The sequence below is a fragment of the Ciconia boyciana genome, chromosome 2 (assembly GCF_034638445.1).
Source record: "Ciconia boyciana chromosome 2, ASM3463844v1, whole genome shotgun sequence".
Lineage (NCBI taxonomy): Eukaryota > Metazoa > Chordata > Aves > Ciconiiformes > Ciconiidae > Ciconia > Ciconia boyciana.
In genome coordinates this window covers 142,614,131-142,628,045 of record NC_132935.1, presented here as the reverse complement: position 1 = coordinate 142,628,045, position 13,915 = coordinate 142,614,131, and the positions used below count along the sequence as shown (strand labels likewise).

General features: G+C 37.6%; 1 protein-coding gene across 5 annotated transcripts in view; it reads right to left on the bottom strand.

The window, feature by feature from the left end:
- The window catches only part of CDK6 (cyclin dependent kinase 6), a 143,111-nt gene that overhangs the window by 58,290 nt on the left and 70,906 nt on the right, over positions 1-13,915 (bottom strand). The gene's annotated exons all lie outside the window — the stretch shown is intronic.

Here is a 13,915-nt window from a genome sequence, read left to right as displayed (position 1 = left end):
CTGGGTGGTTAGAGGAAGACATCTTCAGACAGTGGAATTATTTATATTTAGATCTATCCCTGTTCTTAATTGTTAGTATTTTAAAAAGTAGTTTTAGAAACAAGAAATGAGAAATAACCTATGTTTTCTAGAGAGTATACAATTCCATCTAATAAATAACTATGTATTTTTTCTAGGAAAGTGGCAGTCTGCAAGGAAAAGGAATTTTTTATGACGGCAAACAAAGAATGTATTTAGTTTAGAATATTTTTCTTTTTTGTTAATATCATGAGGTTATGTTACTGCTGTTTAAAATCATTAATGATTATGGGATCAGAAACTAAGTGTTTTCAAGAGCTAACAGTATGATTGTTTTTAGAAGGATACTCTCAGGCTGAATTTAGACCAAGTTAGTTTTTGTAATATGAAGCTTGTACAAAACATGGGTCTAAATGACTCCTTCTTAAGCTTTTTTATTTACAAAGCATCTTTAAACACCACATAAACTTTGTTTTGTTTTGGGCTACTGCAAGAAAATCTGAAAATGAAACTTGTTTGAAACGAAGTAGGAACAAGACTAAAATAACCCATTAGCATAATCCAGCAGAAGGAAAACAGAAGTGAACAGCATAACTAATGAAAAAAACAGAATGGATTTTAAATCTTTTCAGCTACAGTGAAGGTGTTATCAGCAACAATAAAAGAGGCCTCTAGTGCTTCTTCTGAATAATTGAAGTGTTAGTCTGGCAACATGCCTTGAAATCAATTATGTGGAGACTCACAGTATTTCTTAAAACAATTCTGGAGTGGAATCTTCAGGCTGAAAAATAATGTAGAGTACTGCAGATGACCTCTCTTAACCATCCTGCCGTTTCTGTCTCTAGGACCTGAGATGAATGACAGTTGACCGGGAAACGCTGTACACAAGAATGCCATGTGCTGTAGCTCACACGTGAGGCATGAATGTAATTTTAATCAATTACATCTAAGGCAAGTACAAAGTAGATTACTTGCCGCTCCCATAATAAGTGATCTATAAATCAGCTTCTTTTTCAAAGTTTAAAAGACTCGCCTTGTCCTTGACTGGAGAAGGAACCAGTGTACTTATGGGAAATGAAGCCCATTCTAATTAATCTGACTTCCAGTGAAGTTTTACATATTTTATGATGAATAGTAGCTCACTAGGTTGCAAATATATGATTTTTCATTTTTGTGAGAGAAAAAGATGAATCTGGAATTTGGAAAAGAATTTTGGTATCAGTGCATTATGTTGCTAAGCATAGACCTGCTCTTGAACTTTGCTGACTTCAATGGGACTTAAGGAGTCTCATGCCTGCCAGTGATCAGTAGCTAGCCATACTCCTCTCTACCATAGATCTGACCCTTTTCTTCATCTAGTGTTTTTACATCACTTTGACAGCTTGTTCCTAACTGATATCCCTAATTGTGAATAAATTACATTTATAGATGCCATTAGGGACTGGAAATGTGTAGAGGGTCTTTAAAGTGAGTAAGAATCAGTTTCCACATGTGGTAGGATACACAATGGTTGGTTATAAGGGTATGAAGAAGGGATCCGTGCATAGGAAGCAGCACATATATTAGTAAAAAATGAGTGATTTTGCATGTTGGCTTTTACTGAGGGAAACAGAAAGAGTCCTTTGAGACTCTCTTAGAACTCTGCAGATTCCTTCTAGTAGGGGACAACCATCAGAAGCAGCACGTATATAATACATTTAAGCTTCTAGCATGGCCTGTTACTGAAGTTATCTGTATAAGACCCTGTTTTCAGCAGTTTTTAACGTCACCAAAATTTCACTGATTACAATAACATTTTCCATGCTGGATCTTTCTGGAATATACTCAATTTTATTGGAATATTTCTGTTGAAGCCGTACAGGGGTTTCCATGAGTGAGGCTAGGAAAAAATACATGGTTTGCCCATCTCAAATTCTGGTGACCTTCTTTTTGAGAAGCTCTGGTGCCCTCATGTTTTGGAACAAGGGCTGTGGAACTTGGCCTCTATGGCAAGGAGGTGCCTTTTGCTGTCCTGGAAAACTTGGCTCCAAATTTGGCCATGTCATAAATCTGAAAAACAGCACATGCTCAGTAAGGATTTATACTAATGTATAATTATTGCACTTTCAGAAGGTTTTGTTTTCAACGAGCATGGTTCAGGCCAGCTCCAGGGGGCTCAGCAGGACATCATGGCATCTCAAGCTTTCGACTGAATGCAGAAAGCCTGTTACTCTATAAATGGTCTATCCCATGTTTGAAGAGGAACCTATCAATCAGACTCAGCCACAGAGATGAAAATAGCTGGACACACTGGGGGAAGAGGGTATGAAAGCCAGATTAAGAGAAGAGATTAAGGCATCCCCTTGTTGGGTTGAAGAACAATGAGGAATGGGAGTGTGTGTGGAGAGTTGGGGTAACTGACACTGAGTGAGAAAGAAGACTATGAGCTATGGGGGGGAAGAAGAAGGAAAAATGACTAGTAAGGCGTGTGATACTGGGATCAGACAAAAATTTTTAAAGGAGATGGGGACTGCTGAGGAACGCCTGAAGCTGAAAGTAGTGGAGACTGTGAAGTTGGTGAGGGGCATGTCTGGAGCCCAGTGGGAGGGCAGACTTCACAGAGGATTTGGGGTGGGAGCTAGATTTAGTAGAGAGAGGAGACTGGGCTGGAGGAAAGGTAGGAATACAGGTTTGAGAGGAAGGAATAGCAGTAGTTGTGTGTTGGAAGATGAATGGGAATCTGGGAAATCCACTGGCAATGCATCCTGCCTTCTTCTAGTTTAATGAGCTGCTTATGACAGCCATCCACTACAGACAGATAATCTGCTAGCTCAGGATGAAGAAATCTATGCGACTGATCCATAGGTTCAGCCCTGCTGATAACCAGGGTGCATATGAATATAATGCCAAGTGAAGAAATTCCATTTTTTTATATACTTTTCTTTTCTTATAAAGAACACTGCACATGTACAAAGAAATAATGGAATAGATTACTTCCATATTTTGCAGCTAAAACCAATCACAAAAAAATCTGCCCTAAAACCAAAAACACAAACAAAGAAAAAAACAAAGTACTTAACGCCAGAAAGAGCATGTGAGTTGGGAAGTGAAAACAAGCCTGTGGCAACAAGGCCCACTGGTCACTGGAAGATGGTCCGAGTACATCCAAAAATGCTGTAGAAATATATGACAATTTAAGCTCATAACAATAATTTCTTCTCCATCAATTGAACTACAGACCTGCTGTAGCTGCAAACCCTGTCACTGCCTAGTGCAGTTGGTTCTCTTCTCTATACATATTGATAGTCTTCACACCAACTTTCATCTTCTTTGGAGAGGCTGCCTAATATCTGCAAGGCTATTTTACCTGTAGAAGAAAATAACAGCAACCTATTCTTGTTTCTTCTCTTCTTTGCTGTGTACTAGTAGTAGCAAAATCACTTACTACATTGTGTCTAGTAAATCAGGAGTATAAAACTTCCTTAAGAAGATGCCAATACCTTAACTGTTTATAAAGACAAAGAAAATAGAAAAACAGTATCAAACTAGCATGTTTATGCAGCCTCCCGTTTTTATCCAAGTGTTAATGCTATATTGTGGGCTTTTCCCTAAACCAGATAACTGTAAGGACAGATTTCATTGATGAGTTCAAAAAGGCAGCATTCACTGCCACTGAGGGTCTCCTCCTTGCAGCTGTTGCTGTGATGGGTTGTACTTAATGAAATTTTCTCCCTCTTCCCTCTGAAAACTTAACACCTATAATTTAACATTTAAAACACAGCCTCTGTTTAAACATCTCATAACAACAAAAATGCATATGCATTGACATAATTTTATTTCTTGTAACAAAATCATTAGATTCATGCAGCAACAACTGAACTGCTCCATACACAGTATATAGTTAAAACTGCACAACTGAAGCCAAAATATGCACAGCTAAAAGGAATGTTACAGGGGGGCCTCTCTTAGTGAACAAAGCAGGCTCAGTTTGGCTCTTTTTCCCTAGCGCTACCACATCCGCACATCGTTAGTTGGAAAATTCCAGATATATGCTGTAATTTTTTGTGCTTTTTTTTCCCAGTACACTTGAGGCTTTAGTGTCCAGATGCCATTTTCCCCCCCTTATCTGTCCCTGCTAGTTTGGGTCTTTGCCAGTTGTGGTCAACAATTAATACAGCAAAAGAAAAATACAGTACACTCCCTGGCAACTGGCAGAGGCTCACAGGAAATACCAAATAAAAACTTTATTATGTATTGTTTAACTATTTTGTTTGCCTGTGGGCCACCCTGTTGTTGGTGTAATTTAGAAAAGCATGCTCCATCTGGATGATCTGTGCGCAGGCTCATTGTTCCCAGAATCTGTCACGCACAATCACTGCTTCAGCCTGTGGCCCTCTGCAGAAAGAAGCAAAGGCATGGCAGCCCTCCAGACTGCATTCCTTTTCATTAGACAACTTGTGACCAAATGTTAGAATAGAAGAGTAACCTTTTAATATTCATGTAATTAATTTACTTTCCCCTTTAATTATAAACCTTCACGTGAAAAGAAGAAAATAAAAAGACTTCCCTTTATGATTCTCCTCCCTCCCCCATCCTTTCTATTTGCTTTTTGGGACATGGAAGGTGCTGGGAGTTTCATTATACATAGGTACCGGTACCTCTGTCTATTGGGAAATTCTCATGGTCCTAATACGTTTGTGGGCTTTCACTTTATGTATTAATTGCTCTGCTACGTGGAATAGATTCTGAATTATAATAAAATGGGAGAAATGAAATTCTTTCCTTCTACATGCCCTTGCAGCATCTGCTTCCTTGTCTTAATCAGTGGGATAATCCATTGAACACAAAGCCATTCTTCTATATTTGAAAACACAATAGACATCTAATTGAAGTTCCCTTTCATACTAAGGTCAGCATATGACTCCAAATACTGTGTCAGCTGGGACTTTGGTTGTGCAGGCTTAGGTGCATAGGCAGCGCTTTGTCAGTTCTGCTTTCCTGGAAAATGGTGCCATTTTCTTCAGCTGAGGTTAGACCAATGCTGAACTGGCTAACGTGATGCAAAACTTTGCTCCCCACAACTCAAAAAGTGCATTTGATTAACAGGGAAAGCATCTGATGCTGTAAGGTCCTACCATATGAGTTCATTTCAGCACACTGAACTGGGGCCCTGATTTCCGTGTGGGTAGTTTACCTCTTTGTTTCTGCAGACCGTTCAAAGGAATCGAATTGTAGTAGGTTGTAATTTGAGCAGATGAAGCTAAGATAGAAATTGTGTGTCTTCAGGTCGCAGCATTTAAGTTCTTGTTGCCTGATTTTGATTACAGTTTCAATAGGCAATGAGGACATTAAGAACTCACAGAAAGCCACTTGGCATATCTAAGGATGAGGGCCCGAAAGCAGTCAAGTATCCTATATAAGGTCCAATGGTTTCTATGGCAACTGAGGAAATGTTACTGAACTTCACTCATTTTTCTTTTATTAAATAGGTATACTGCCATGTTAAGTCTGCAAGTGATCAACATGGATGTTAGTGGTTTTGATTAGTTCATGCACCAACCCATCATAGGAATGGAAAGTAGCACAAGAGATTTTCTGTTGTGGCCACGTGGGCACAAAGATAATGTAACAAGTCAGGATGTTTTAGATGAGGGCAAGACTTAAAAAGTTTCTGGAATGTCTTTTACTTAGTTTTAAAATAGCACTTAATTGAGTTGGAACGATTCTGTCTGTGAAGCACCTTTAGCAGGGAATAGAACAAAAACGATGTCATTTGTCATATTAATTGCAAATTCAGGGTATAATATTTCATATATTCACTAGGAAAGAATTTCAGCTATGTGGCAAATTAAACTGCTTGCATATAAAAAGTAGCATCTTCTGTCCAGAAGGCAAAGCAGCAACTGGAAATAAAAGTGAATTCAAACACTTCTTGGCCTAAAGCAACAAGAAATTAAAAAAACCCAACCAAGCAAAACCCAACAAAAAAATCCTTGTCATTGTATTTGGTATGGCATCATTTTCCCTGTCAATGCAATGACTGTCCCAGTCTTTTTATGCCTCCTCACTTTCTTTTTGCTCTCTTTTCTCCTAGCTCCCTCTATGTACTCTACACAGGCTGCTAGGGATGTGCCATCAAATATACAGTATTTGCGGGAAACAAAGATGTTAGGAACTGTGCTAAGCAGAATTCAAAGAAAGAGGTAGGATGGTCTGTATTCTAGCCAGAACACTACAATTTTTAAAAAAATTACAGTATACTTATGACAAGACATTAAAGATGTAACAGAGGTCAAGCTCCTCCTACAATTCCAAACTTCTCCATTTCGCTTCCTGACCAAATAAGTTTGAATACTAATGTAAAAACTCAGTAATTTAATTTACATGAATTTAAATTACATTCCTGAGAGGATAATACCCGGAGAATGATGAGCAATAGGGGTAACTACACACAGATGCTTATAAATATCAAAGGAGAGTAATACACTCACATAAATAAATCTTTCCTCTGAAGAATAGGAGATGTTGTTAAAATCATTGATTAAAATAATTATGTTGACTAATAGGAAGAATTACTATAGTAACTAGGAATTTATCATAGTGGAAAAATATAATGTTTGGCCATAAATAGATAATATGATAAAATGTCTTCAAAAAAGGCTATGAAAGAAAACTAGGTCTTGATTCAAGTTTGTACAGCTCTTAACACAATGATGTTCTGTTCCATGATGAGGGAGTCTCAAAAGGAATCATTTCTGCTGAGGGAATTATGACAGCAAGGACTTAACTGTAGACAAGTTCTTTCCTGATGTCAGAACATAAATCCGTAGTTTCTCTGAATGAGCTTAGCCTGACAGGATGGTCCTATAACTTCCCTTATTTTACAGCCCATCATCCTCAGTTCCACTGACCAACTCCGGAATCCTTTACAGTGTAAATACTGTCCCAATGCCATATGTATCCATATACATGCCATGCAATGGGAGATTTCCTGAAGATTGTGGTGGAAGCATGCAGGACGAGTTCTGTTGAGCTCTTCACTTGGACAAGGTGTTTATAAAGACACCTTAATTCTTGGAAATACCCAAAGCAGTGTTCACAGCAGGACATTTCAGTCCTGAAATGAATGTTCAATCAGGATTAAAGGGCTTTGCTTCCCCATTTTAGCATGCACCTCACCAGGAATTATTGAGAGGTTTGTGCTCACTCCTCCAAATGGGTTCCAGAACCTAAAGGACATGTAGGGAATCCTCAGAAGAAAATGTTAGATCCGATGGATATGATTGTCTGTTCAATACTCATGCTGTCTTTTCAGACTTCTGGGCTCAATTACAGCTACTGTCTATTGAGTTATTCATGTTATTAATCTAATGTACATCTAACATGAACATCTTCTCAAGGTACAAGGTGAAAGCTTCTCTGTCACGATGATTTGACTACCAACACTGAAAAAGAAAATTGAGACCAGGATATCAACTGTATTAAAATCTTAACTCACTTCAATTTAATAGAAAGCAGCAAGTGAACAGAGAGCCTATTTCATTGCATATTAAATACAAAATACATGGTTCCCTTCACCTTCAGCTGTTCTTCAGGGTAAAGTATAACAGGCCTTCCATTTTTTCATACTAGTTATCTGTGTACTGTAGCCTACTACCACTGCTTGTGATGTTACTGAAGGTAGAGAGGAAAAAAAAATCTCTTTGATTTTTAATTAAAGAGCTTCGGGTATTTTGCGTATTTTTGATTGTATGTGCCTATGATACGGGAAGATATTCATAGTTCTCTTATTTTAAAAAATCTTTTTTTCATCCCTTGGTGTGAAAAATAAGAAGAAAAACTTACTAGTGGAGTACCCAGGAAGAAGAGTGACACAATACACACAGTGATATCGAATACTCACTATAAATAAGAATTAGCATCCACTTATCATGAACATTTTTATTTCTAGTCAGTCTAATAGCTTCCTCAGTTTGGTATGAATCTAAGAGTTTTTGAAAGATTTATGCATTTTACTTGCTAATAGTGTGAGGGTCAGATTACACTTGTGGTGTATCAACTGCAGGAAAAGTAAGTTCTGCATATGCATAGCAGTTCCTCTCTCAGACAACCTGGTATTTGCACACTGTCCTGCACACTAATGATGTAGGAAGGGAGATAATAGCTCCTTAATCCCTTCCTGGTGAATCCACTCTTGATAATAACATTTCCTTAAAAAGGTGAGGGCTGGAGCTATCAGGCAGATCTGGACAACAAACATCACTCAGAATAGAAGGGAAATGAGGACATGTACCGATAAAGTAAAAAAAAATTATCAAAGTTTGAGGAAAAAAGTATCATCGCTTGTAAATTCTAAGAACAGAATTTGTAGTTTTTGTCCTTGCTTTTCTGTGAGTTAGTGGTAATGTCCAAGACTACAGAAGGGGATAAATCTGTGCGTACATTCAGAGTTAGCAGTGTATGACTCCCATTTTCAGAACCTGACACTTTGCTACTGGAGCAGTGCAGTAGCCAATCTGTCGAATGTGTGACTATACATAGAATATGCACAGAGCCTTCTCACAGCAGGGTGGGAACTCCACCCCCTCTAGGGCCTCAAGAAATCTCTGCAGGGTAAATATATAGCTGATGTTGTAAACACAAAGTAGAGCGAGACAGAATTCAGGAAACTCAGGCTAAGTTCAGAAGATATTTACATTGACTATAAAAATCTGAAAACAGTGTTTACATTGAGAGAGGCTTTCTTCTTTTCCGGCTTAATACAGACTTTTAATCCAAACTTGCCAAAACCTAATGTACACGGTTTCCAATTTTTAATCTGAACTTACCTGATGCAAATGTATTGTTTTTTCTTCGATTCATTTGTTTATCTAATGCTGCTTTTTAAACAGTAGCATCTATTACTGCCTATGTCAAATTTAATTTCATAACATGGAAATGTTACTATTTCAGTAGTTTTGCTGATAACTGCAGTTATGGATACATTTTCATTTTTATGCAGCAATGATTGTTGCTTTAGTGGATGTCAAGTGGCTACTATAGTTTTTAAATGATGTACTCAAAGTATTATTCAACAATGTCTTTCAGTGTTACTTCATATTCTTGAAACTTCGTAAGATTTTTCATTCACTCTTGCATTAAAAAATGGATCACCTGCAAGGCCTTTAGAATTTTAATCTGTTATTTTGACACTGTTCTATTAACACTAGGGGAAAAAAAAAAGACGTTGAATTCTACAAAGTACCTGTGAGAATTCTGTGGCCAAAGCCCGTGAACTGGATAGGCACTTGTATCAATACCATTTCTGAAGGTCATTGGTGTTCTCTGTATACTCCACTCCTCCAAAGCAGCTTGAATATTTGTTCAGAGAAAGTGTCTGTATTTTTCAAACAGAATATGAAAACCTGGAATGAGATCCTGGCCACAGTGAATTTAAAAGGATGTTTTCCATTGACTGCACTGAAGCTAGGATTTCATACCATGCAGATTCAATATGAGCGTGCCAGTTCACCATCAGCAAAAATTGAAGCTAAAACCAAAATGGAGTTATTTTCTTGCTCCACATTTCTTCTTCTTCGTTTGTATCAAGGGATACTTGCTAGTCAAGTGACTATGTCTGGAGATACCAAGCTTTGTGTTTAAAACTTAGCTCATACTATAAATTCAGTTTTACTACAAACTCATGTTTTTTACATTTTCAGATATTGATGGTAATACAAATGGCCTTGATTTCTGTTGAAAATTATTCACTTATCCCATATATGACTTGAATTTGTCTGGCTACAGTCTATGACACTGTCTGCTTTTAATGTCCTCTGAAATTACGGTTCGAACCATGTTTAAAGCTCATAGCCAGCTTCCCACAAACCAGAGAAGTCCATAGTGAATTTTTCACTCTGTTCCATCTACATATTGTTTTTGTCTAGAAAATCTACTTGCATTTTTTATAAACTAATTATTATTTTTTTTTCACAGACTGGTGAAAACTAGTTTTCTGGGACTAGGTTACGCACAGACTTTGGTCCATTTAACAAGGTCAGATTATTTATTCTTGACCAAATTCTTTCCCACTGTAAAAAGGTACTTTTAAATGCCACATTCCAAACCCAGTGCCAGTAAGTCACTGAAGCATATTTTCCCACAAGAACTGATACCGTGCACAGGCCCCTCCTTATTTAATCCTTCTGGTGTTTAAATTACATAAGGTACAGGATGTCTTTAGTGTCACAAATCACTTAAATCTATCCATAGCTTAGTAGCACTGAATCTACACAGTGCCAGCTGTGTCTTTATTAACTTAAATAGTCCCATTCATTTCAAAGCAACAGTGTCTGAGCAGCCTCAGACAGTGAAAGAGAAACAAAAAGACAATTAAGTACCAAATTTAAATATAAAATAAAAATAAACCAAATGCAACATATTCACTGTTGATTTAAAGACACACTCTCTTATTCGCCTTATAAATTGGCTTAGTTTGATGAAGCCATGCTGATTTATACCAGCTGAAGTATGTGGCTATTATGACCTACTGCAATAGCCATAAGAAAATGGAAACCAGTAAAACACTTCAAATTTTTAAGCTATGTTTCCAAGCTGGTTTTCATTTTATGGAGCCACAATATAAAAATGTACACAAAATTAAGGAAAATACCATTACATTAAGAAGATACATATCTGCCTCTGATCCTCTCTGTTTAGATGTTATACTGAGCATGTTTTGAGATATGTTTTTTCTTAATGTAACGTGGCACCCAGATCAACCCGCATACTAAACTGCACACCAAGATTTTCAAATTTTCCAGCAACCACCTTCTGCATTTTAAGAATGACGTGATTGGTTCCATCCTTGCAAATGCAATACGAAGCAGAACATGTAAGAATCACATGAAAAATGTATATCCAAATATAGCAGGGTTAAAAAGCATCAGCTAAATCTTTTTCTGGATGTACTGTCATTGAAATTACAGTACCAGTGACAGAAGCATATTCTTTGAAGTGATCAATAATATATTTGCAAGGTAGCCAAAACTGCACTGCCTCTAATGAACATAAGAAGTATATATTACTCTTAGTGAATAATAGAAGACATTTACTCAACTACTCACACTGAAGCTGTTTAGAAATACAGAACAGTCAAGAAAAGTGTGTTTGATTATACTTTGATTCCAACAGAACACCTGAAAAAGTACCCCCCCAAATTAAAAAATACTCAAAGGTTCTCCTATCTGTTTTTTCACTGGAATTTCAAAACCTTCAACATAACTCTATGCACTCTAACACGAAATCCATGCCGTGCTCCTTTCTTGCACTTGAAGAACTCAGTCACACTGTTCAGTAGAAAGTACTTCAAAAAAACCCAGAAACAACTGGGTTTCCATGAATGGTCTTAACATTTTGTGAAAAAACTACACGTTTTCCATACTTTGTAGTGAACCCTGTAAAAGAGCTAAAATTTTTGTTCACTGTCACCTAAGAAGTGCCAGGCTTTATGCCATAGTGAACTAAATATCTAGTTTGCCTGTTCCATGGAGACAATCAGTAGAAGTGGTGCTAGTAGAAACTAGCACGTAGTTTGCATCTATCTCAATGTTATTGATATTCCAAGTGAATTTAAAAAAATAATTAATTATTCTCTGAAAACTATTGCCAGAAGTGGTATTATGAGATATTAATACCATTCTAGAAAGCCTCAACTGATTTACTGTACTCCCAAAGATATTATACACTGGCAGCTCCTGATAGCTTTCATTTTCAAGCTCACACCTTACTTTTAGGGGTAGTAAGATTCTCACAGACTTAGGCCTTGCAATTTCTTACACCCCAAATTCTTCTGCTATGTATATACCAATGAATACACAGAAGAAAAATATTCCATGTTTTTTTAAGACACAACATCCTCAGGCTGTATTAGTTTATAGCGTCTTCTGCCTGAAAATTTAATCAAAATAGGGGACTCATATTAATTTTTTATAGGCTAGGTGAGGAGGGGCAAGAAGACATGAAGTGATGATGGAAGTCATGTATTTCTTTGTTTTGCTTCATAAAAAAGGTGTAGAAAATCCTGTTTCCCTGAACGAATCAAACAGGAGGATACAGTTTTCCTCTAGGACTCATTCCAAATACTCCACCCAAAGCTCTCAGCTTTCTCAACATTTTGCTGTATATGTTCCTATTGATGTCTGTGTGTGACTTGTGTGTGTGTGTATGTATTCGTGCACTGCTTCCCAATGCTTCTCTCACTCTCACAGATATCTTCTCAAACACCACTGGCTCTTCTGCACTTCCATTCAGGTTTCAGTCAAACCTGCTCACCCACATAGCTTAGATTCCTAACTAGCCTTGCGTATGTCGTGTATTTTGGGTGGTGGTTCTTGTTATTTCAGCTATATATTCCAGAAAAGTGCTTAATTGCTTTTACAGATTTATCCAAAACATACCACTGCTTTTATGCTTCAATTAGACTTCATTTCACGGGGAGCTGTCTCAGCTCTGCCCATATCTTGATGGAATCCTTGATAATGATGTTCTTTGTGACTCACCAAGAGCCCAAAAGGCAATGGTATCAGGATTGACTTGGGCTGGATTCAGCTCAGCTTACTTCAGATCTGAATACCATGTAGATGTTCACATCTGAACTTGTCACCCTTGACAGTCAGTGGCAAGAAGTAGGTACTTGATTCATCTGACCTATGTTAACTGTCTTCCTTAAGGTGAGATAACTCACTCTTCACTTTACTGATCACACTGATTAGGAGATCTCCTTTGATTACTACTAGGCTACTTAGTCAGTGGGCTAGCTTAGAGTTAGATGTCTACCCTTGGTCAGATAAATCTCATTTACAGTATTTCTATGTCAGGAGATATTCATACAGCCTTCCAAGTCCCCTTATAGTTTTTCCTCCTTTGTCCAATTTCCTTTCAACTATTTCTCAGATATCCCCAAGAAATGGTTCTTGCTTTTAACAATAATAGGTTGTCTGGGACACAGGGACACACCTTGATAGTTTTATCCTAATTGGGAATGTATCACTACTACAGGTTTTTCAACCTTCTTTTGGCAGCATGTATATATATTTGATGGGTGCTCACTGGGGATTGGCTGGACAATGCTGAGGTTACTATGGGATCTATCTGTTGGCTTCCTATTCACCACTCCATTTATTTAGGTCAGCATTGGTCAGCAGTACTCTCTGAATTTCTTCAGTATTGATTTTTACCCCCTAATTTCTCCTAGCCCTCTGGGACAGTGTTAAACCCCCCTTTTTAAAAGCTTTTGCACATGTTATAAGCCATTGAGCATTTTTAACTTATGAGAGATTATCACCAATTTTTCCTCAGAAAGATGTGAGCTCTTCCAAATTAGGACAGTTCCTGCATCAACCAAGTGGTCCAAATCTCTCTGATTCCTGTCAGGAGAATCATGGTCCTTGCAGATCCATGCAGTGTGCATGACGTAAACGTAGATCATTAGCTCATACCTAGACATAATGAATGCTGAGGCACACTATAGCTTTAATGATTCTGTATGCTATCAGAATTAATATTATATGCTGATTCCAGTCCCTTTTGTGCTGTTCTACAAGGGTACACAGCTAAACTCCAGCTTTGACTGAAAAGTTTCAAAATTGCAGATTCCTGAAATAATTTTTCCCTTATGTTTTTGTGCAATTTGCCTGGGATCCCGCGCCTAGTCAAGAATTAACTTGTTACAATGTCTGCCTTTTGGTTCCTTGCTTTGTATATCCTCAGCCATCTCAAAAAATGGCCTACTGCTAACATCTAATATCGGCTGATGGCCTTCTCCTCCACACTGAGGTCCAAACATCAGTAGCCATGTGCTTCACTGCTACTCTCAGCGATACTGTAGCAAGCTGGATCTATCTTTCTCTTAGGAAGAAACTTCTTTGCCATACAACCA